Genomic DNA, 26,134 nt, shown 5'->3' on the forward strand with positions numbered 1-26,134 from the left:
ACCCGGAAGAGGCTCCTGGCTTTGGATCGGCATAGTATTGGCCCGTTGCGCTCACTTGGGGAGTGAATCATCGGACGGAAGATCTTCCTCTCTGTCTCTCCTCTCTGTATATCCGCCTTTCCAATGAAAAAATAATAAAAATAAATCTTTAAAAAAATGAAATTATAAACATAAACAGTATTAGCATAAGTTAAACAGCCAAAAGTATAGGTGTTTCCGTTTTACTGTTAGAGGTTGTCATAAAAATCTGGCACGTAGAAAATTACTGTAGACTTACTTTTTAAAAAGATTTATTCATTTTTTTACTGTAAAATCAGATGTATAGAGAGGAATAGAAACAGAGAAAGGTGCAGAGTCCCAAGGCTTTGGCCTGGCCTTGATTCCTTTATCAGGCCATGGGCAGGGAGCTGGATGGGAAGCAGAGCCACTGGGATATGAACCGGTGTTCATATGGGATCCCGGCGTGTGAAAGGTGAAGACTTTAGCAGGTATGCTACTGCACCAGGCCTTGTAGATTTATGTTTTATATCAGTCTTCTAGGTCCTATATGAATTTTCACAAAAGTAGACAGCAAATTCAAGTAAGTAAATAACTGTTAATTTATTTATTATCATATCTCTACTTGTTAGCATTCACCTGGTTATACTTTGCCATTATGCTTGAAGGATGAGTTTGCAACTATATGATTGCTAGCTAAGAATTGTTATCTTTCAGTGCATTGAATGTAGTATCCACTGCCTCTGCCTCCCCATATTAGTGATTAAAATCAGCTATAAAAGTACTAGGGTTTCATTCTCATATGAGGAGCAGTTTTCTTTTTTCTTTCCAAACTTTTCTATTTGTTTTTAAATCATTTTCATTAGACTTTGGTTTAGGTTCTCTTTATTTGTTTTATATGAATTCCACTGAAATTATTACACTTGTAAATTAATAATTTTCCATTAATCTTTTCTTAATTTTTGTTGGAAAGGCAGATTTATTGAATGAAGGAGATACAGAAAGATTTTCTGTCTGCTGGTTCAGTACCCAAATGGCCACAATGGCCAGACTAGAGTTGATCTGAGGTCAGAAGCCAGGAACCTCCTCCAGGTCTCCTACGTGGGTATAGGGCCTTAAGGCTTTGAATCATCCTCCACTGCTTTTCCAGGCCACAAGCAGGGAGCTAGATGGGAAGTGGAACAACCAGGTCATGAACCAGCACCCATATTGAACCCTGGTGCTTGCAAGGGGAAGATTTAGCAAGTTGAGTCATTGCACCAGGAGCAATAATTAATATTTTTTTTCAGTCAATTTGAGGAGATTTTACATATAATTTCCTTGAATGACATCCTTGTCATTATAATAAAATCAAGATTTAATCTCTTTATTACTTTTAGCTTATGACTTTGGAGATTTAGATTTGTTGGGGATCCAAATCTAACTCAAACCATACTTTCCAGTACTTGGAAAGCTGTATCAAATGAATTAATTTTTTTAAAGTTTCATTATATTGTCTGACATAATAATAACCTAACACTAGTAGCTACCCTAGTCTGGTAGTTCTAATTGATTAGAAAATAATTTGTTCTAACATAGGTCATATCTTGCTTGTTTTTTTTTTACTACAAATATGTGACACATGTGGCTACACCTTAGAAAGAGAATGTGGGTGGGTGAGGAAAGATATGTACACAGTATGATTTTCCCAGGCCGTGGGTCTCCAGTAATCACCAGGAAAGATTAATCTCTGAGAGACTTACTTCATTCAGAGGGGTTTGCTTCTATGTACAGACACAAGCATGAGTCTTCTCTGTTTCCTCAGTAGAGAGTTTTTACAGTTGGACAGGCATCTCAGTGCATGATTCATGGTCCACTGGCATCTAAATCAGAATCACAAAGACACTTATCAAAATGTTGATTCCAGATTCCCAAATGACTCTATTGAATCATGATTTCTGGAATAGAGCCTATACTTTCAAATCACCCCAGGTGTTTCTAACATTACACTTGAGGCAACACTCTTGGAACAATTGTTTTCCTCCATGTGAATGTAATAAACTGCTATAGGCTACACATGAAGATTGTACATTTGATGAAAACTTAATTAGCTGTGTCTATCCCCTTGAAATGTGAAACTGGAGAAGTAAATTTTAGTGTACTAATTGAATGTCATTTTTCATCTTCAAATTTCTTTCTTTCTCTTTAGAAGCAAATAGGAATACAATTGAAACATTAACATTTGAGAAGTACAAATTAGCTGTAATAATGTAATTCAGGGTAGATATATTCATGAGATTAAGAATTGTCAAATTATGAATAAATTTAGGGGAAGCAGATTTTATTTTGCTAATTGTATTTTGTAACACAGACATAAAATGCTTAATTTATGCATGCTATATACACACTTGAATCTATATAATACCATTTATATAATCATAAAAGATTACTATTGTATTTAGTTTTCAAAGGTTTATCCTTATAAAGGAGAACTTTGTGTAGTTTCATATTTTGAAGACAGCAAATCTATTGGTGGTTGTTGAAATAGGATCATAACATTTCATGCAAAAACAAATATATACTTAAGGCATGATAAAATCAGAATTCTACAGGCAAAATTGACTGACTATTTTTTTGAAGAGATTGACTTTCTGTTTTGGGTGCCATCATCTTTGTTTTCTGTTCCTATCAGATCTAAGCAATGTTTTGACAGTTATATAAAATTGTAGCTGTTGTCCCTTTTTATATTCTTAAGGATTCAAATATTGCGAAGTCAGATATAGAGAGAGGAGGAGAGACAGAGAGGAAGATCTTCCCTCTGATGATTCACTCCCCAAGTGACCGCAACAGCTGGAGCTGAGCTGATCCAAAGCCAGGAGCCCAGAGTCTCTTCCAGGTCTCCCACATGGCTGCAGTGTCCCAAGGCTTTGGCCCGTCCTCAGCTGTTCTCCAAGGCCACAAGCAGGGAGCTGGATGGGAAGCAGTGCTGCTGCGATTAGAACTGGCTCCCATATAGGATGCCAGCGTGTTCAAGGCGAGGGCTTTAGCCGCTAGGCCATTTTGCTGCACCCAGGATTAAAACAGTTTTAATGCATCTACTCACAGATTAAGGAATAGGTTACAGGAAAAGGTACCATGAAGATGTAACAGTAATGCTGATAAAATATTGCAGGAAAGGGCAAAGGTCCTTCTGTGCCTTTATAAGGAGTACTGAGTGAGTTAATAGTTGAAACATTTATCAGTTTATGGATGATACTATTTGACTTTCACCATGCATTAGTCACAGTCTTAAGTGTTAAGAAATCAACAGGAGGGCCCGGCGCGGTGGCGCAAGTGGTTAAGGTCCTTGCCTTGCACGCCAGGGATCCCATATGGCTGGTTCTATCCCGGCAGCCCCGCTAACCTTCCAGCTCCCTGCCTGTGGCCCGGGAAAGCAGTTGAGGACAGCCCAAAGCTTTGGGACCCTGCACCCGCGTGGGAGACCCGGAAGAGGCTCCTGGCTTAGTATCGGCCATTGCGCTCACTTGGGGAGTGAATCATCGGAGGGAAGATCTTCCTCTCTGTCTCTCCTCTCTGTATATCTGCCTTTCCAATAAAAAAATAATAAAAATAAATCTTTAATAAAAGAAATCAACAGGAAAGTAACTGAAAGAAAATAAGATCAGATGGTAATAGGAGGTGAATTCAAGATGTATCAAATTGTACTTCTAGACGTTGTAAAGACTGATTTTATGTTGAGCAAATGAGTAGCCACCAGAAAGTGTTCAGTGCAACTTTAAAATTTTACAAAAATCTTTCAATTACACTGAAAATAAACTATGGAGTGGACACAAATGGAACCAAAAAGTTAGGAGACCATATAATAATACTAAGCAAATAATGCAATGATGTAGATCAGAAATCATGGTATCTCACCTCCATATCATGTGCCAGAGACCAAGCTAAGGAATTATGATTCCTACTGTTTTTGATTTAGTCCTGATCAATCATGAAAAATATAATTGTGAAAAAATAATGTAAAATGATGAAATCCTTAAAGATCAAAGTTCATTTAATTCGAAATCCTGAAATCACAATTCTGAAAGATTAGTTTCAAATATTGAAATCCTATAAGACTAAATCCGCAAACAGTAATTTCTACAGAAAAATAACTATATAAAGAGACTAGACAACTTAATTCTAGGGAAGAACCTAAAGTGGTATGTGGTTTGGGTTACAAGTAGTCTAGTTTTGGAGCTGATGCCATGGCTCAACAGACTAATCTCTAAGTGCTATCATTCCATATGGCTGCCAGTTCATATCCTCAGCAGCTCTTTCTCCCATAGCTCCCTGCTTATGGCCTGGTAAAACTGCGGCAGTGACCTGATTCCTTGAACATTTAATCTGCCTGGGCAATCTGAAATAAGTTCCTTGCTCCTGATTTCAGAATGAATCAGCTCCAGCCATTGCTGGCGCTGGACCATGGTCACATGCAGAGCCACAGGGCTCACACTCTTGCATCCAAATATTGAATAGTTGATTGATTTACTCAGCAACTTAGACCTCACTTGTTTTTCATGGTGCTTGTTTGTCATCTTTGAGCTTTACCTTTTCTTTTTTCTTTATTTTTGATATTCTTTACATAGTTAATTAGGGCAAAAAGATTCAAGAGCTACAGGAAAGTGGGTAAGACTATTATTTTCACATTGTTTTTGTCATGTATCTGGGGTAAAGGCAGAGATAAAGGGAGAAGTCGCACCCAGTTTCCCACCCATCCCAAGTCCCTGATGTGGGGCATGCTCCAAGGGTCTTGCTGAAGTGGTTTTGATAGTTCAACAGTTATGAATTGCTGCCAGTCTCACCACTCCAAGCACAATGAGGTCACTGAAGAATCCACTGATTGACATAGTCCATCATAGAGTCTCCATTTGCCCAGTTTTTCACTGCCAACATATGGCTGAGGTTGTTGACTGACTTGATCTGTCCTCTGTCTTTTCATTGTTACGGTTCTAAGCCCGGCATTCTGATTGGGAAGATCCCCAAAGAAACTTTGTGTGAGATGTTCCCAGATCAGATTCTTCTGCGTACTTGCAAGTACAGGGCCCAGTACAGTCCATCGCCCCAATCAGCTGGTCGTTGCAATTGCTGGGTTGGTTCTGTTTCCAGCACTTGTGTTCCACTGGAAACAATGGGTATTGCAGTCGAGCCTGATTCTGCCCAGCACACACTTGGCCCAAACATAAACCAGTGGAAGCTGTCTCAAGTAAAGGAATCTATAACAGTCTGGACTGGTGAAGGCAACAGCACCCAAATGTGCATCCTAAATAGAGTGTGGGTGGAATGGGCTGCAACATTCACCAGCTCATACAAGGCCAAATAGAAGGCAGAATATACCTGACACTGGCCTAAAACCTACTGGTATGTATGAGAACTGGGTCTGGGAGTGGGTCAAGTGGAGGAACTTGGGAAACTCCCCTGGTGGGTCATAGCTCCCGCTGGTGAACACATGGTCCAGACCTAGGGGTTGGACAAGCTAGGCAAAGTAGCTCTAATGGCTGGCTAATGTGTGGGTTGGTAATGGAACAGGGTGGACCAGGCAGGACTGAGCAAACCTTAGCCCACAAGCAAAATTAGAAATGAGGATGGAGCACGGGTCACACCGAGTTAGGCTTTTGCACCTAATGGTCTGTATGAGCCAGGGATGCTAAGCCATAGCGTCTATGGCAGGGGCTGGGATAGTTAAAGGGCTGTGTCAAGCTGAGTCAGAGCAACCACTGGCATGTGTGTGATCTATGGCTGGGATCAGGCCTGTTTGGGGAGCTAAGGGGACCCACTAGCTGGGTTAAGAGTGAATCCCACTGAGGAGCCCGGGTGATGGAATGGGGGCTGTGTTCTGATCTGGATATAGCTGTAGTCTCCCTTGGCACAAGTGTGGGCTAGGACTGGACACACCAAGCTGGGATAGACTCCAACACCATCTGGCACTCTGGAGGACCAGAGTAGATGTGGGACAGACTAGGCTAGGACTCAGCCTCTACTGAGCCATGTGTGAACTGTATGTGGGTATGGACGAGCTGTGGCTGGGCTGAAACATCCAACAGCAAGGACCAGTTTGGGTTTGAAGGCCAGTCAGGAAAATCCATTGTTCTTACTAGGACAGGAGGTAAACTGAGTAGGACTGGCTCATGGACTCCCTGGTATGCCTGAAATCTGGCATTGGGAGAGGTTCTGATGGAGGAGCCTGGGCAACTCCTCTGGCAGGACACAGTCCCTGCAGGTAAGTGAAAGAAGCATGATAGGAAACAGCAAAGAACAGGCCATGGAAAGTTTCCTACTGGCATACATTTGGCATAGGTCAGGGGAAGACCATGCTGAACCAGTTCACATTACCCACTGGCGAATCCAAGCACCAGAACAGAATGTGGGTCAAACCAGGTTCTGTCATGACAAAATGCCAGTGCACATTACGGAAGGCCAAGGTGAATTGACTTGTACCAGATGTTACACAGTGCCCAACCAGCACACCTGAGGAGCAGAAAAGGAGGGGGCAGAGCCAGCAGGGGCCATATGAAGGGGGCCCCTTGCTGGACAACTACTCCCACTAGACAGCGTGAGCTGGGATGGGGGCAGACCAGACTAGGCAGGGCTACAACACCTGTGGGCCTCATGTGGATTAGATCAGGGAAAAGCCAGGCTGGACTGATTATGCCTACTGGTGCAAACAAAATTAGAGTGGATGAGGGTTGCTTGGGTTTAGCTGCAGCATCAGCTGGCAGAAACTGGCACTGAGGGCTAATTCTGTCAAGTTATACTGCAGAACCACCTGGAGAGTGCATAATCCGGGAGTGAGAGTGGCCTAGAAGGGAAATAGTGGGCTCCTCCCTTGTGAAATATCAGTCCCGCTGGAGGGCATGAAAACCAGGACAGGGGCTGAGGTGGCTAGACACAAAGGCACCCAGCAGTATGTGTGTGGGCTGGATAGTAGATTGGGCTGGTTGGGTTGAACTAGGCTTCAATGCCCATTGACATGTATGAGAACTGAATGGAATGTGGGACAGACTGGACTAGTCTGCTGCACATACTGGCAAACCAGGATAGGGGGTGGGCCTGGTGAGGGTTATTGTAGGTCGCTCCGAGCTTTACCTTTGATGTCACTTCTTCCCAGAGAACTTCCACTCAGACCCAGTCTCCTCTCATTATTTACTTTAACTTTCTGCTTTTCATATATAGCACTTATATATCCTATTGCATCAATTCATTGTAATTACTATCCATTTATTCATATGTTTATTATGCATTCTTTCATTTTCTATTTCCAGAATAGTGATGCTCAGTAGAGCAGCAAATGCAGCCATCAAGTCAACTACAGTATACCTTATACTTACTATGGAAGCTGAGTAACTGCTTCTTAATTCAGTAAATATTATTTCACTATTCCATATGAGGGTTACACACACTGAAACATTCAATTCCTTAAGTGTCAACTTATTCCTTAAGTGTTAGCTAATTTCCTCTTCATACTTGATGCTTAATTATATCCCATCAGAACAAATAGTTCAACTAGCATAAGGAGTTAGTTTTACTTCTAGAAATAACTGCCTCTTAGAGTTTATGATATCAGTGCAAATTGGGAGAAGGGGAGTTGCACTTCTTTTTAAAATTTTACTTTATAAGGAACATAATCATGCTTCAGATAAAGAAATAGGAAAAAATAGATTTATCATAATATCTAGATGAAAGCTTACATATTCATCTTTATTATTTCTCAAAATCACAACATCTTAGCAGATTTTAATATAAGTAATTTCAATTTAAATTTAAAATTTACTTGTCTGAACAGCACATTTAATATGAGGCTTCATCACTTTTCTGAGACAAAGTCAGAAAAATATTCTATACAAAAATCAAATTGCGGGAGATAACACTTCCTTATTCCTCCTTAACTTCAACTAACAGCTGCATAAATGAGAATAAAATTAAATTTTGTATAAACTGTGATAAATGATTTTTACAGAATATCATTTGCTCTTTGATACTGCAAGGATATTAAGAATGACTTCACAAAGAAGGCAATATTTGAAATAGGATTTGACAAGTGAAAAGAATGTAATTAGATTATGGAAAATGAAATGTAGAGATTTACACAAATCTTTCAAGATCATTCAAGACTGAGCACAAGAAACACACTCTCCAATCAGGTTGCTCTAGTGGGACCCTAATAATGGCTGGCATTTTTAAGCTTCAATTATCTTTGAAGACTCATTCCAATATTATGCCTTTTTGTATCTTCATTTTGAAGTTTAGAAGAGTTTAGTTGAGTTTAGAAGAGCAACAATCTTAGTCCTCACTAAGCTTTTTTAAAACTACGGAATAAAAAGTACAACCTAAATAGAAAATATTGTAGGCTCAGGATTAAAAAATCTATGAGAAAAAGTTGTGTTAGCAAGAGACAGGTACTGTCTTGCAAAGATAAATTTTTTTAAATGTGTCAAAATTTCTAACCTGGAAGTTGACATTTTGTAAAAATGTGAAGGAACTCAGAGGCAAAGCAGTTCCTGTGTTGTACATTTGGTCCATGGTTGAAATTTCACAAACTAAAATAATGCATGATGCATAATTAGTACTGTATAAATATTTGTTGGAAATATGGATGGACAATTTAAGTGATAGTGTAGTGTTAAGGACAGAAGCATCAAAAAAGGATTAGGAAATTATTTGACTTAAATTTCTGAAATGATCTTTATTAATTATCAGGAAAAGCTATTGTGTAGGACATGAAAAGCCCACGAATATTTGATATATTTTTAGAATTTTAATGTTGTCAGTATTAAATCTCATTTTTCCCTGGGAAGAATAATTTTGGCAAAGTGGTAGAGAGAGATTTCAGGCAGCTTAGATATAATAGAATCTGATGGCATACTCATAGATATATGACACTGTATTGCATAATTGACAGAGAATCTATGAAGATATGGACATGAACTTTTATATGATACTGATAAGGTTATTCCTGAGTAGAATTGAGACAAAGTGAAATTAACAAGTAAAACTTATAAAAGTAAAATTAGGAGGACACATAATTCCCATCACAATACTCATTTTAAAAATATGAATAAAAATATGCTGGAGAAGAGAAACAGTAAGCCCAATTTTGTGCTTGTGACACATGATATACTCTTCGGCTAATGACATAAACATTTGACATATTATAGTATTCTTATTAACTAAAATACCATAAATACAAACAAAAGATGAAACATTCGTTATGTAGCTGAGGGCATTCAGGGAAGACAAGATGGGGAGAATAATATTGGAGGTAAACCATGACAGAAAAAGTGGCCTTAGCTAATAACAAGTACTTGATAGATTTCTCAGGACTCTCCATTCTTTCTTTCATGATGGTTGTAATAGTTTATATTCCTGCCAACAATGTATTGTAGTACCATTTTCCTCATATGTTTGCCAGCATTTATTATTGTTTTTATTTTTGGAATGTGTAAAACCTGAAAATAAATCTATCAGATGAGTTGGCCATCCTACAGTGAGAATTTAACCAAATGCAATGTAATTAGTATATGAAAGAGTTATTTGTGCCTCCATTTATTATGAATAGCTATTCACAATACTAATATATGAATCAACCTAGGTGTGCATCAATTGATAATTGAATAAAGAAAATGCAGTATTATGAACGATAGAATACCATTCAGACATACAAGGAATTAAATCCCATGTTTTGCAGCAAAATGGATATAACTGGAAATCATTATGCTCAGTGAAATAAGCCAATTCCACCAAAGAAAAATATTGTGTTTCTTTCGATATTTGATAGTTAATACCGAATACAAAAAAAAAAAATGTTTAGGAACCAAATGAACATTGTAAAATTAGATTGTTGTTTTTTGCTCTTGTTTTACAATCCTGTGGAGCTGTGTGATCTTTCTATATTTTACTTACTGAATATTGTGCTTAATGGTACATTCAGTTTGTGATTATAGAGCAAACTAAAATTACATGCTTGCAATTTTTTTAATGAAAGGAGGGTATTGAGGAAAGCAGGGAAACACAGTTACCTTAGAATCATACCTATAAAACCTGTTCTCTTTCTTTTAATAATATCCTAAAAGTATGGTAGAGGTTATTTTGAAAGAGAAAATATTTTAAATTCATATAAACTTGGAAATAGATGCTATGGACTGGCAGGAGGTTAACAAGCTTATACCACTGACACCTTTATTTAATCGGGGAATAAAAACAGCGAGACAAAAGACTGACGCTTGTGGGTTTCTCACAGGGACTTCCTACATGAACTCTGCCCTCCATTCAATTCTTTAGGAGGTTTGCTGGCTTACTCTGAAAGTCCTTAGATAAAGATTTGCTTCTATAAAACTGGCATGCTTTAGAAAGCTGAAAAGACTGTTACATTTGACTATTATGAGAGCAGGCTATCACCATGGCCACTTAAGTGTTTGAAGAACATTTTGTTTACGATGGAGCACTTCAGATATTGCTTGTCAGTTCCCATTACCTTTTTGATCAATGTGATAATGGGAATGGCACTGCCAGAAGCAATTGACTCTAACATTGTGAATGTGTTTAATGGAGTTCAGTTATGGTTATCTCTTTCCATATACTGGATATTTGACTTCTACTGTAATCAATTATTATAACTTTGTGAGACAGTTAAATTGAGTGACCTCCAGGATTCTGTGCTTGAAATAACACGTTAGTAAATCGATGTAATATATATATAAGCCAAGTGGCCAATCCCAACTTCAATTCATAGAAGTATCACTTAAATGAGCTTGGCAAATAACTTGCTTAAGAACATGACTGATGCCTTTGTAAAAGAAGGCATATACTTAGATTATAAAATATTGGGGCAGTTCTAGAAGCTCTGAAATAGTAGGGATAATGTTTATCGTCCTTATTTTTTCCAATCACATCATTTTTATGTTTCATACCAATTAAAATAGCTTATCTTTGTGCATGTTTATACATTGAAATTCTAATTTAAACATGTGAATATTAGTTTTAAAGATACATGAAAATCATTTAGATGTAATATAATTTGATGAAATATTTTGCTCAATATATCATGACTGTCTTAATGAGTGAATGACTACTAAGCAAATTAATAACAATGCTAACACTGACCTTGCACATGCATGATGGTCATTTTCATCTGTATTATATCTTTCTCCCTCCAATATATCTTCATGTCTGTTTCCATATATTGAATTATTTTGTTTCCAGATATTGAAACTGTGCAAGCTATTGGGACATATATCAGTATATCAGTTGTAGGTATAAATACTGATTTGTTAGCATCACACATCATCATCCTAATCAACCACAAAAGTTCAGTGTTCTTTACAGATTGCATATGATTTTCATAAAAATTGTTTGCAGTCTTCCTATTTTTTCCAAAATTAAATTCCAAATAGTATCACTTAGAATGAGTATATTAATATAATATAAAAATATTTTCTTAATAGAAATCTATGGACAATCTTTTTTTTTAAAGATTTATTTATTTGTTGGAAAGTCAGATATACAGAGAGGAGGAGAGACAGAGAGGATGATCTTCCACCTGCTGATTCACTCCCCAAGTGACTGCAACAGGTATCCCACACGGGTGCAGGGTCCCAAAGCCTTGGACCATCTTCGACTGCTTTCCCAGGCCACAAGCAGGGAGCTGGATGGGAAGTGGAGCTGCCGGGATTAGAACCGGAGCCCATATGGAATCCTGGCGCGATCAAGGCGAGGACTTTAGCCATTAGGCCACACCGCCAGGCCCTGTGGACAATCTTAGAATGCACTCCATATTTGTATTAATTATTTGGTTCCCGAAAATCAGTTGAGAACTGTTTCTATAAAGCTGTCTATGTGTCTACCACAAACTAAATGACAACAATAGTAGTAATAATAATAATAAATAATAATTATACTCCAGGATTGAATGAATTTATTGCATACAACATAGGACATTCACATAGAAAACTATTGAAAAATGATACTTGGAAGTGATGCCAGTAGTTATATTACGCTGGCCACACCATGACTTCTCTTACCAGTCTTGTTAATTTGGTACATAATGAAGACTCCCACTCATTTTACTATCATTTCTCTATCTATTGTTGACATACTTTGATGGAGTGAGATATGATAATAAGAAATATTTACTAACTATTACATAGAATTACAATCTTTGATTCCAAGTTTCTGAGAGCAGAATAAAAAAATTATACTTGGTTGGAGTTTTCAGTTGGGCGGGAACTACCAACATGTGAAGAAATTAGCCTGGAAACATGATAATAAAACTCAGTCAACGCAAGGGTTTTTGTGTTGGATTATTTGGACTGAATATCTGTAAAGACAAATTTGCCCCCACACTTGCTGATATGTTCTTTTTCTAGGATTCTTCATATCCATAGCTATGGATGGTAAGGTGCCCTATTCATTGTATTTGGTGTCACTGCTCACAACATCTGAGCTGTGCTAAGCTATCCAAAATTTTTAAGTTTTCCTTCTAAGCTTATTCAGAAAAGAAAAAAAAATAGTCTCGCATTCTGTACTTCTGTTATGCTGTAAATTCATTTTGCTGTTATTTTCCATCTGCAGTATCATAGCAGCATAAAATTGTCTCTATTAGATTTAATTAATAAATTAATTGCTTCATCATTCCAGTAGTAAGTACATAGTCATAACTAGAACCGTCTGTACCTTCTAATACATCATTTACTGAGTTTTCTATAACATTAATTAAGCTCAATAAAATGACCAATACTGACCACCAATAAGCCTCCAGCAGTTCTCTCTTTTCATATGTTAAAACCTTTCACAATTAAATCAATATGATGTATTTGTGTAGTAATTTTATTAGGAATTGTATCAGTTTTCATAAACTGAAAAGCAAGCATGAACATGCAATGTAGCTCACATTTTGCAATCATAAAAGCAGTTTTTAATACATTAAATTTGTTCAATATTTATTGTTAGCTGTTTGATGGGAATAAAGGCTGCTTTAAATCAAAATGTAAATTTCATTAGAATTACATGTATATTTGTTTCCACTTTTATGTTTTACCATCACAACTGAGCTTTCTTTCTGTTTGATACAATTAATCTCTTTTATTACTATTTCAAAATAGCTCAGCTGCAGGAAGAACAGGTTTAGATTCAAACAGGCCAAAGAACAACTTGCAGCCTTTGGGGGATTAATACCTCCTTATCCTCACAGCAGCAGGTGAGAACACACAGGAAACAAATCCTCTTGCTCCTGGTGGTTGGTGAGCTACAACAGAGACCTTGGCTCCTGCAAAGGGATCTGCACTCAGCTCTGCACTCAGTTTTTTAATGTATGATTTGCAGACAACAGGGTCAAAGAATTACATAGCAGAACCGTAAGCTTCTGGACCTGCTGACTAGCAGCCTTTTCTGCTAGATGACTAATAGAAAATATCAATCTTCAGAGCCCCCTGAACATCAGAAAAATCAGTTTCAGGTCTGCTGAATACCATGGCAGCAAGGGAGCCTGATTGATTTCATTCTTCTAACACTCCACCCCTTCTAACAGTACACTCCTTCTATTAAAGAACCTTTAGGGTTCCTCACCTCAACAGTCAATGTATTCATTATCTTCTGTGAGGGTCTTTGTGCAGGGAGCACACACAGAGTGTGGAACAAAGCTCAAGTGATGCATGAAAAATGAACTTACAACATCAAATGCAACAAACAGGGCTGTTTGTCATCCATTGTAACTCACCCAATCTCAGGAAGACCCCTGTCCAACACATATTAGGTTAACTTTATAGAAATTTAGCCCTACTCTGACAGAGTAATCCTATAGCAGGGCCTATTCTTCCAACAATTCCAGTTTTTGTCAATTTTTATAGTTATTTTCTAAGACAGTTAATTTGCAGTTAATATAGGGAACTCAGTTCACAATCAATAAATGGAATAATTGCCACATTGAAGGTATGTGCTCAGTCCTTCAGTTTTTGGAACCGCCATGATCCAACAGTAAGGCAGAGAAGGCATGTAGGTCAATGTGATAGAACAGAACTCCCAGAAATAAAACAACACACCTTTTGTCAACTGATCTTTGACAAGTGAATAGGAATCAATCCAGAGAGAAAGTACATTCTCCTTAACAAGTTGTGCTTGAAAGTGGAATCTTTGTGCGTAGAAATATGAAACAAGATGCCTGTCTCACCCCTTACACAAAATTCAACTCAAAATGTATAAAAGGTATAAATGCACTACCATATGTCATCACATTACTAGGCAAAAACATTGGAAAAATCTGGAGGACAAGCTAAAACTTGCTAACAAGCTAAAACAAGCTAAAAACTTGTACAAGATCTTGAAGCATAGATAACTGAAGCAAAAATTACATCAAGCTAAAAATCTAGTCTTCAAAGGAAACAATCAATAAAGACAACAGATGTTCGTTTTGCTGTCATTGAGTTTCTGAAGCTCTTTGTAAAATCTGCATGCTAATCTTCTATCTGAGGTTTGTTGTCCCAATCTGTTGGTTGTTCCTTCGCTTTGTTGATCACCTCCCTTGTGTACAGAAACTTTGTGGTTTGATGTAGACCCATTTGATTTTTTGGCTTTGACAGCCTGTGTTTTGGTGAATTTTCTGGGGAGTCTTTCCCTGTATCCCATAGACTGATTCCTATGTTTTCCTCCAATGGTTTGATGGTTTCTGGGTTCAGATTCAGGTCCTTGATCTATTTAGAGCTGATTTTTGTGTAAAGTGACATGTGGGTATCTTGCTTCTTACATCTGTAGATAGCTATCCAATTGTCCTGACAGCGTTTGTTGAAAAGACCTGACTCTTCTTCTGGATTGTTTTCATTTCTCTTGTCAATGATTAAATGGTTTATTTTTCAATTTGTTGATGTGGTGTATCACCATCCCTGCATGCCAGGGATAAATCCCACCTAGTCCTTGTGAATAATCTGCCTGATATACTGTTGGATCCAGCTGGCTAGTATTATGTTGAGGATCTTTGTGTCTATGTTCATTAAAGATATGGATCTCTAGTTCTTTTTCTTTTACATCTCTGGCTTTTCTATTAAATCACATTGACTTTGTAAAAGAGCTTGGAATGATTACCTCCCTGTCTGTTGTTTGGACTAACTTGTGGAGTTTTGGGGTAAATTCTTGGAACGTCTATTAGAATTCTGCCATGAAGTCATCTGGTTCAGTGCTTTTCTTGGTTGGGAGGGATTTCATTACTGATTAAATATCAGTCCTTTTTTATATGTCTATTTAGATTATTAATTGCCTCTGACACAGTTTGGTATATTGCTTCTGTCCAAAATCTATCCATTTCTTCTGGGTTTTCTGAGTTGTTGGCATATACTTGCTTGTAATAATTCATAATAATTTATGTATCTGTTCTGTAGGTATCTGTTGCTGCATTTCCCGTTTTTGTTTCTAATTATATTGCTTTATATCTTCTCACTCCTGTTTTTGGCTAGTTGAGCTAGTGGGGTGTCTAATTTGTTGATCTTCTCAAAGAACCTGCTATTTTGGTATCTATTTGGTTTATTTCCTCCTTTTATGCTATTTCTTTTTTTCCTGCAAATCTTGGGATTGCTTTGCTCCCTTTTTTCTAGCTCATTCAAATGTATGGTTAACTCATTTTCTTAGTACATTTCTAACTTCTTAACATAAGCTGATTGAAAAGAAATTTCCTCTTAACACTACCTTGATCATGTCCCATACATTTTGATATGTGGTGTTGATGTCTTCATTTTTTTCAAGCAAATTTTTGTTTCCCTTTTGATTTCCTGTATAACCTCTTGTTCATTTCACAGCTATTATTCAGTCTGCATGTATTTGCATTCCTTCTGGGATATTTTGATGCATTGGTCTCTAGTTTCACTCCAAGATGGTCTGAGAAGAGGCATTGTATAATTTTGATTTTTTTTTTAATTTGCTGAGGCTTGTTTTGTGTCCTATATAGTATGGTCACTCTTGGAGAACATTTCATGTACTGTTAAAAAATAGTGGTGTATTCTCTGTAGGATGAAAGGTTCTGTAGATATCAATTAAGTTGATTTCCTCTAATGTATATGAGAGATCTGTTGTTTCCCTGCTGAATTTCTCGCCCATCAATCAATCCATTGATGTTCATAGGGTTTTAAAGCCTCCCATTATTAATGTACTGTAATCTATTTTCCCCTAAATCCATTAATATTTGTTTCACATAGCTAGGTGCCCTGATATTTTGTACATATACATTTAAGATGGTGATTGCTTCTTACTGGATGGATCCTTTGATCATTATGTGGTAGTGTTCTTCATCTCTTTTGATGTCTTTCACATTAAAATCTATATTATTTGATATAAGAATGACTACACTGGCTCATTTTTCCTTTACATTAACTTGCGATATCTTTTTCCATCCTTTTGCTTTTAGTTTCTGCCTGTCTTTGCTGGTGAGAGATATCTCCTGTATGTAATAGACAGATGGGCTTTTCTGTTGGATCCAGTCTGCTAATCTATGACATTTGATTGATGATTTTAAGGCACTTGTATTCAGTGCTAATATGGATAGGCAATAATTTGGTCCTGTCATTTTAGCATTGGGTTGTTCATTTTTTGATATAGCTTTCTGTTGTCATTTTACTGGGATGCTCTCCAGGTTTGCCTTTTCTTTGGGTATGTGCTATTCCTTTCCTCTGTCAGGGAAAACATCTTTAAGCATCATTTGTAGAGCATGTCTGGATAAGGGAAATTCTTTCAGCTTTTTTCTACTGTGGAAGAATTTCATTTCATTTTCAAAAACAAAGGAAAGCTTTGCTGTGTCAGTTGTTCTAGGCTAACAGTTTCACAAAAAACAGTTGTATCTTGCTCAACCAGCTACACCCATTCTGGTTCTTGTTGTTGGGTGTTGCAATCCAGCAATACCTGGTCTTCACCCAGACTCAGCTTTCTTGTGGTTCAGTGGGAGTCAAGACCTAGACAAGCCTGTTCTACATCCAATCTGGCTCTCATGAGTACCAGTGTGGGCTAGGGTCTAGGTCAATCTGTTGCTTCCCAGACCCAGTGCACACCGAGCCGGTGGAGGCTGTAGCAATGTGAAGCCCAGCTTGTTGCCCCCATCCTATTCTTATCTTCAGCAGTGGGAACGCCAACCCGGCTCTGGATTCCTCTTAGCTCCCCAGTAAGGCTTGTTCTTGGGCAAGCCAGCAGAGATAGCAGTTCTGCAAGGGTGAACCCACATTTCCTCCATAGAGTCTGCTATTAGACCCATTTCTCTCACTCTTGATCTCCCCTCTAAACCAATTTAGTGTCAGTCCTCTACATACATACATACTTTTCTATGGAAGTGCCTCAGCTGTAGTTCCTAACTTGGGCATAAAACCTCAGGGCATTGCTCAATATCACCTATTCAATCCTGTCATCCCTGTGTAAATCAAGACCTTTCAAACTGTGAGGGTGCACCAACAGGTGACTCAAGGGGCTTCACCTCAAGGGCCACCCTGGTCCTTCCAGGGGGAGCCATGCAGATCGGCTGCTAGCACCCATGTGGGTCATAAAAACCTTCCAGGATGGGGTGGTCCCTGAAGCCCGCAGAGTATCCCTTCCCCAGGGAGCCAACGTGATCAGCTGTGCATGCCTGCAACAGTTCAAAAAGTCTCCAAGCAGGGAATCCTGAAGGCTCTCAGCAAATGCCCCTCCCCCAAGGCAGCAATGACTATTAATCTTGTGGTCTCTATCCATGCCACCACAGCTATTCCATTATATTAATATTAGAATGACAAATTTGAGAAACCAGTAGATGTCAAGATTGCAAGTCATTATATTTGGTTAGTTCTGTTTACAGACATGGAGGATTTTGTCTGGCTTTCATAGATCATAAACATAACACAAAGATTATTTCAGATTTGGCTTTCATTCTCACTGTTCCACCCGCATTTTGCTTTCTCTTTTTATCTTTGTAAGATTTATTTATTTTTATTGGAAAGTCAGATTTACAGAGAGTAGAGACAAAGACTTGTCTGCTGGTTCACTCCCCAAGTGGTGCAGTGGCCAGAACTGAGCCAAGCCAAACCAAGAGCCAGGAGCTTCTTCCAGGTCTCCCACATGCTTGCAGGATCACAAGACTTTGGGCCATCCTCTATTGCTTTCCTAGGCCATAGACAGGGAGCTAGATAGGAAGTGGAGCAGCTGGAATAAGAACCTGCACCCATATGGGATCCAAGAGCATGCAAGGAGAGAACTTTAGCCACTAGACTACTATACCAGGTTTTTTCTAGATCACCTGTAACCCTCAACATGTCCAGTTTCACCAGCAGAAAGACAAGGAATGTAACATTCTATAAAGAGACTTGTAAACAAAATTGCTCTTCTCTAACTAAATACCAAAAAGGGCAAAGGAATACATGTCATACCTTACCAGCAAACACAAGTGAGTAGCATGGTCTTCCTCCCACTGGGATGCAATGAGTGCCTCAACAATCCTCCAGAGCAGTTTCAATGATGGATCAATAGAATCAGAGACATTTGTTTCTGCCAGAGAATCAAGCCACCACCTTCTCCACAGCATCAGCAGATACTGTACAGGAATTGTCCCTTCCCCTCCCTGCTAGAATGGTGTCAGAGAAAGTAAAGCTGACACTCAAAATTTCATTGCCATTCATTGGAAATGAGAAAAACTCCACTTTCATTTGGCGACAGTCACTTGAGGAACAGTAACATGGTTATGTAGCCAGTAACAGCCAAGGAAACATCTATAAAGAATTCACGAGAAGGAAGGATTTTTATCCCCATTCAGAAATGTCTGGAGCCCCTTCAGGAGTGTTAGTGGAGAAGCGAGAATCCTAAACTTTAGCCTCTGGCAGTAGTGATGTAGTAATCCCCGCTTTTCACTGTTGGAATGGTGCCAAAAGTAACCAGCTATAGACTTTGTAAGTAAAGGTTCATAATGTAATATTCAAAGTAAATTTTTCAAATGAAAATAAAACATCATACAGATAAGCAGTATGAACGCCAATGGAATGAAAAAATATCAATAGATACCTCTTCTTAAATAGCAACTATTTTGTAAAATCCAATCATGTTTAAGAATGTAATTTCAGAAACCATCATCAAGATGTTACAGGGTGTAATTATGGACACGAATGCAGAAATTTCAAACAATAGAAAGACTGAGAAAAGATTTCAAAGTCTCCAAAGAGGCAAATGTAGAGCATTTAAAGAGGAAGTAAATGCACAATTTGAGAAAAAAAAAAAAAACAGAAAAGAAAACCTTTTTAAATGTTGGTGGATGGACTGAAGAACCGAATGCAGGGACAGAGAATGGAATCCAAGGGGCAGAGGACAGAAAACCAGCAAAGGTACAAATCAAAAGAGAAACACAAACTGTAGAAGCAAAGGAGTGTTGACCTAAACTTCAAATATTTTTTTTTCAAAATCTAGCATCATGAATTTCAAATGCAAGAGTGGAATTCCTGGGCCACAAATTTTCATTATCTAGAGAAGACAAAGAGCTCTAAAAATACCAAAAATAAATGGGAAATAATACAATGGGACCTTCATTCATCCTTTTTCTTAATTACCCACAAGAACCTTTGAAATAGATGACAATATAAGAGACAAGCCACATGTTCAATTAAGCACCAGTATTTAGAATATATAAAAGATTCTCAAAGCCCAACAGTAAAGAAGGAAACAATGTTAACAAGAAAGTGGGAGAAAATATGAAAAGACAATTTCAGTGAACAGAACACAGATGGCAAATAAGCACATGGAAAGATGTTCAATGTTCTTAGTCATTAGGAAAATTATAGTCAAAACACGACGAGATGTAACTGTGGACCTATCAGCATGACTAAAATAAAAGAGTGTCAACGCCAAGTATTACTGAGACAGCAGGAAAGCTAGAACAGTCAGTTGGAATGTAAAATGTTACGGACAGTGTAGAATCATTTAGGAATTTCTTTAAAAATATTTAAAATCTGAATGTGTAAATATATAACCAAGCAATCACACTTCTGAGAATTTGTATTAGAAAATGAAAACTTTTGTCCACATACAAATTATATACAAATACTTATAGAGGCTGTGATGGTGATGGCTCAACACTGGAAATTGCCAAAATGTCCTAAATGTGTTACAAGTTGAACAATTTGGAGGAATCTCAGATAATTATACTGTGAGAAATAAAAAGTCAGTGTTTTATACTGTATGTCTCCATTGATATGGACTTCTAATGATAAAATTTTGCATTCAGTCTCAGTGTTCCACTCACAATCCTCTTTCTAGCTCTCCTGAAATACTCAACAGGTGAAAGGCAGATTAGTGACCTCCAGGACTTGTGTGAGGACTCAGAACAGTATGGAAGTAGTGGTTAAAGATAGAATAGAGTTGTATATGCCTATCAAAGCAACAGGAAAGACCCTTGCAGTAATGGTAGTGCTCAATATGTGGATTAACTCAATTGTTGTGAGAATATTTTAGGTTTACAAAAGGTCAGCATTAGTAAAAATGGGATAAGGATGTGTTATTCTGTATTGTTTGTCAAAACTGTTTTCTACAAGCTATTGAGTTTATCATAACAGTTATTTCATAAAACTATCACCATTGTCCCAATATCAAATGATACTATGTCCTAGATCAGAATTCTTTAGTCATACTGATATTACTTCTAGCATTAGTAGCAGAAATTACAAAGCTAGGAACAACCTGAAATTTAAATATCACCTTCTCTGCCATAGCTGGAGGAAATCCAGTTTAACATCAAGACCAAATATATACTTGTCTCAAAAGGAAAAGCTTGCTTAGAATATTTGCACAAATGAGAACATGATAAAAGTCTACTTTGTGAGTTCAATCGAGTCTACAAAATAGACAAAAGTTCACTTTGTGAGTGGGCCAATCCTGAGTCTAGATCAGGACTGTTCATTATCTTGCATCTATAACCCAATTATAACAGAAGCCATGAGAATTTCCCTTTCAGCAGGATTCAAGGGCAACTCAGACCAGTATACAACATATTTTAAAATGTTTGTGCAGTGAACAGCATTGGGATACCAGAAGCTAAACTGTGACACTAGCATCGCACATCAGGATGATGGCCAAACTGCACATGTCCCTGTCCATCCATTTGAGAGACTCAAGGGAAGTTTGTGGCTTCAGCCTGACCAAGACCTGCTTGCTGCATCCAGTTGAGGAGAGAACTGGTAGACGAAAGTTTTCTTTTCTCTCTCTTTTTTTTTCTTCTTTCTATGGCTCTGCATTTAAAATAAATACATGGCATTGTAAACTTCTATTTTTCCTCCTATTGTTGCTTTTCTATTGTGGCTTTTCACTTAAGGGAATGTACAGTAACTGTGAAATGCAGACTAACATATCCAGATGTGAGGATACAATCCAGTATGCATCTCTACTTTCAGACTAAAGATGGACTCCAAATGAAACTGTTTACTATATCATAATAGGATAATTGACTCTCTGCCATTGTTCATGCCCACAATAACGGACATATGACTGTGTATGAAGAACTATACTTTAGTAATGCTATAGGGAAACTCGGTGGGGGGATTAGGGAGGGGATAAGGGAAATCCCAGGATGTATGGAACTGTATCATAAAATAATAATAATAAATACATGTGCTAATTAACAATAAATGCAATGTGTATTATATAGTGTCACACCCTTAGTGAACTAAGGCAATAACTTTAGGTCTTTAGAAAAAAAAGGTTGGATGCATCATTTGTATTTGCACTTGCCATTGTATCACAAGGTTCGCCCAGGATATTTGCCTCTGTCTCTCAGACCACAGGTTCTGAACCTGAAAACAAGCTCAGACAGAAAATAGGACAAGTTATTTTGTCCGCAAAGTTTTTGTGACAGCAATAAAACTCAGTTCCAGATAATCAATATTTTCTGCTGACTGAAAAAAATATCCTTATCAGACACCATCTATTTTGATACAGAATATTATGATTGGCAAACCATTAGCTTTTGTGAGTGCAGGTCTCAATCTACCAATCTGATTTCCACTTACTCTAATAATTGCACTGTTTGACTATTGAAAGCTAAGCCTTGATAGAAGGGCTTTTGATCTCTGCTCTGTGTTATATAGGGATTCTATAATCTTTCCTGCTGCCGGAGAGCCTAAATCTGTGATCCCATCCACTGTGTGTGCCGTGCTGGAGTACACGCCCACTACTGAGATTCTTGATGATAGTAGAGCTCTTCTCACCAGTGCACTTCTTATTGATTTGGTAATTGGAGTGTCCTTCACACTCTTTTATGGAACATTTAAACTGACAGCTTTTTGAAATGGAATATCAGCACTGCAATACTCACTTTTTGCAGCCTTTTTATTCCCTCTTAGTTTGTCCAACCTTCCAAAAATCAATGTACTACATGTCAGCAAAGTCTCTATAGATCTGTTTCCAATGTTAAATTCTACATCTTTGGAGAAGGATCTTGCATTAAGCTTTCGCTTATTTCAGTTTATACTCTACGTACACATAATCTCCCATCTACTGCTAATAACTACTGCTAGCACAATAAGCTAATATCCTGAAGTTTCATCTGAGTTAATTCTCTCACCTCTTTGAGCAGGCCTAAAATGACCTCAGTTTGGAATTGAAAAAAAAATCTTGATATAAGTAAGCAGGAAGAACTTATTGAGGTTTCCTTAGGGGTAAAATCAGAGTATTTTTGGCAAGGGAGAGAACTTCTGAACTGCCTGAAAGCAGGCAGGGAATGTGAGATCTCAACCTTGAGCAGTATGCCCGAAGGGTGAAAAGTGCCTGAGAATTCCAGACGTGGATTGCATTGACCCAGTGGTGCCCATCGCAAATTTAGGATCCCTGGGTAATCAGTGAGGCATAAGTCTTGGAATTACAGATACAATAGGGTTCAAAATTTGAAATTCTCTGGAACTCAGCTTGTTCTTGATGTTTTAAGTTCTAATTTATGTCTTCTGGCATATGACAGATTTTTAGATGCCAACTCTGGGTTTCAAATGTTCCTATATTTTGATTAACAATTTTCTTTATATTTCCACAGCTCCGACAGCAGGTATCTAATTCCGAAATCCATATAATTTATCTCAATATCTCTGTTTCGTGCTATCTCTCTCTCTCTCTCTCACACACACACACACACTTACCTATAGCTATGCAATTAGTCTCTTCCCTTTTAGATTAATTTTAATGACAGCCAGAACTCAGACTCCTATCAGTTTCTTTTGTACTATTTTATTAGCATTTTATTACATTATTGTCATTTGTACAGAGGCCTTCTTGGGGGAAATAATGTAATTAATCTATTTCATGTTCTTTACATGCAAAATGGGAGGGGAGCTTTATCAGATATTTATTAAGAATTTACCACAAGCAAATCACCTGCTAGACTGTCTGTGAGGAGCAATTGTACCTGTCCACATGGAGCTACTGCTCTACTGATCAGAAAATTAAAAAAATAAAATATTGTAAGTATTGATGTTCTTGAAAGTTGTTGCTGATAAGGTAACATTTTTTTAAAGATTTATTTTTATTATTTTTTATTGGAAAGGCATATGATACATATGGCAAACATTTATCATCAAGGGAAAACAGGAATAACTAGTATAACGGAATTAGTGTCTGGTCCAAAAAGAGTCTTACAAAGAGTTAGCTGCTATCTGTGACTATTACTTTAGAAACAAGTATTCAATAATTAGGCACCCTAGAAAAAAATGGAGAAAATTTTAAAGTTCAACACTTCAGGAAGTTTTCTGAGGTCTATCAAGTTCTGATCTGCCAAGAATAGGTTGAACATCATTTATAAAATATGTACACATATCCTCTTTTATTTCAAAGCTAAAAGCACACGTCTTTGAAGTATGTATTCCCTGAGGTGAATGCAGGCCACAGTGAAGAATTCCAACTGCAGTTCAATAAGAAACAGAGCATCATGAGGTGACATAACACCAAAGAGGGGCATTATTTATAATAGATAGGCTGGAAAATATTGTAATATTTCAGAGGGAAGAGTTTTGGCTTTCAAATGCCTGGGCATCACAGCTGTGTTGTTAAGCGTCTCAATATGTGAGGATGTGAGGAGGACAAAGAGGCAAAGACATTGTTTTTGCAGTGACTTGGTTAAATCAAACATTCTAGATAATCTGAAAAAATAACCTCTTTTGAAGTAGCTCTCATGAAATCTTAAGGTGCATGTTCACTGGGAGAATTGACTGCAGTTGTGGGTTCAATTCAGAAAGAACAAATATGCATCTAAATGTCTACCTTGATTTTGTACGTGTGCCAGCAAACTTAACAGGTTTGATGGAGGCAAGTAAGCATAACAAGAGTGTGATATATGAAATTGAAATAAAGTTGATCCAAAAACTTACACATAGTACAAACGAGATAAACTATAGGTTGTCATTATAAAGTCCTCCATGTGTTCCAATATGCATATGTATTAAAGTTTACAAACTTAAAATGTTAATTAACATGAATAATTGACAGTTCAGCATGTCCTGTCTAAAGAGGATTGATCTTTACTAATCATATGATGTTCTAAAAATTGAAAACAATGCCATCTTTGTCAGGTTTGGCAAGTAATAATCTCACTTCACAAACAATGTATGTGTAAGCTTTAGCAACACTTATGCCACTGTAAAAGAAATCTATTTATAAAAGCAACATGCGTGGGATGGTGCCATGACATAATATTTATACCCCCAATTCAATTCCCTGCCATGTGCCTCAGAAAGTAGTAGAAGATGGTCCATACCCTTGTGCCCCTGATCTTATGTGGAAGACCCAGAAGAAACTTCTGACTCTTGGCTTCCGATCAATCCAGCATCAGCAATAGAGGCCAATTGGGGAGTAAATAGTGAATGGAAGATATCTCTATCTCTCCTTCTCTCTCTGTCAATATGCCTCTCCACTAAAAAAAAAATCTAATAGTTATCATTATTCTTAAAAATTAACTTGTAAATAAAAACCTAAAATTTCCAGATTTAAAGATTCATGATTACTTTTGGGAAAAGAAAGTATTTTTTTTTCTTTTTATTCTTTATTCATTGCCAGTCTCTTCACAAGACATTTCATTCTGTAGATCAAACATTTGGAGTCCTTCCATCATTTCTATATCATAGGGTTTTGTTTCTTATTATTGTAACATCTTGAAAAACTTCAAGAATGCACTGCAGGAAAAAAATAGGCATTGATGTCCAAATTTTATAAGTCAAAGTAAACATATTTTATCTACAAACTTCTTGGTATAGCCTTATCCCAATCTCTTCCTCAGAATTGATCTTACAGTTATTTTGAGCCTCTCAAAAAAAGCACCCAAAAGATATGTTATATTTCACAAAATGGCCCCACCAGTACTAAGAATTATGTTCTCTTTACCTTCCTTTATCCTTTTTTCCTATTTTTTTCATATTTTACATTATTATTATTATCATTTTATGATACAGTTCCATAGGCTTCTGGTATTTCCCTTATCCCAGCCCCAATTCCCCCCTACCACCACATAGTTCCCCTATATCATTACTAAAGTATAGTTCTTCATATGTCCATCATTGTGGGCATGGACAATGGCAGAGAGTCCAGCATCCTATTGTCAAGATTAACAGTTTCACTGTAAGTCCATCTTTGTATGGAAGCAGAAATGCATACTGCATTGTATCCTCACATTTGGATATTAGTCTCCATTTCATAGCTACTGTACATCCCCTCAAATGAACAGCCATACAAAATCAACAATAGAAAGAAAAATAGAAATTTACAATACCATGAAGTTAAATAACATGTTACTAGATATGACAGTCTTCATTACACAGCTACTATACATCCCCTTAAATGAAAAGCCACAACACAACAGCAACATCAGGAAGAAAAAATTAACAACACCAAGAGGTTAAATAACATGCTACTAAATGACTAACGTGTAGTTGAAGAAATGAAAATCAAGAACCTTCTTGCAGAAAATGATGCTATTGCATGATCTAGGAGTCACTGAAGAATTTAATCAGAAGAAACTGTTTTGAAGAGGTGAAAATAACAGAAAACATCAAAATCCATGAGATCTAGTTTCTGCTGATTTTTGTTGGTGAAATGTGTCTTTTCTAGACAACAAATAGATGGATTGTTTTTTAATCCAGTCTATTAATATATGACATTTGAGCTTAAGCCATTTACA

The sequence above is a fragment of the Ochotona curzoniae genome, unplaced genomic scaffold, assembly GCF_017591425.1.
Source record: "Ochotona curzoniae isolate NIBS_2020 unplaced genomic scaffold, NIBS_Ocur_1.0 contig_3190, whole genome shotgun sequence".
NCBI classification, from domain to species: domain Eukaryota; kingdom Metazoa; phylum Chordata; class Mammalia; order Lagomorpha; family Ochotonidae; genus Ochotona; species Ochotona curzoniae.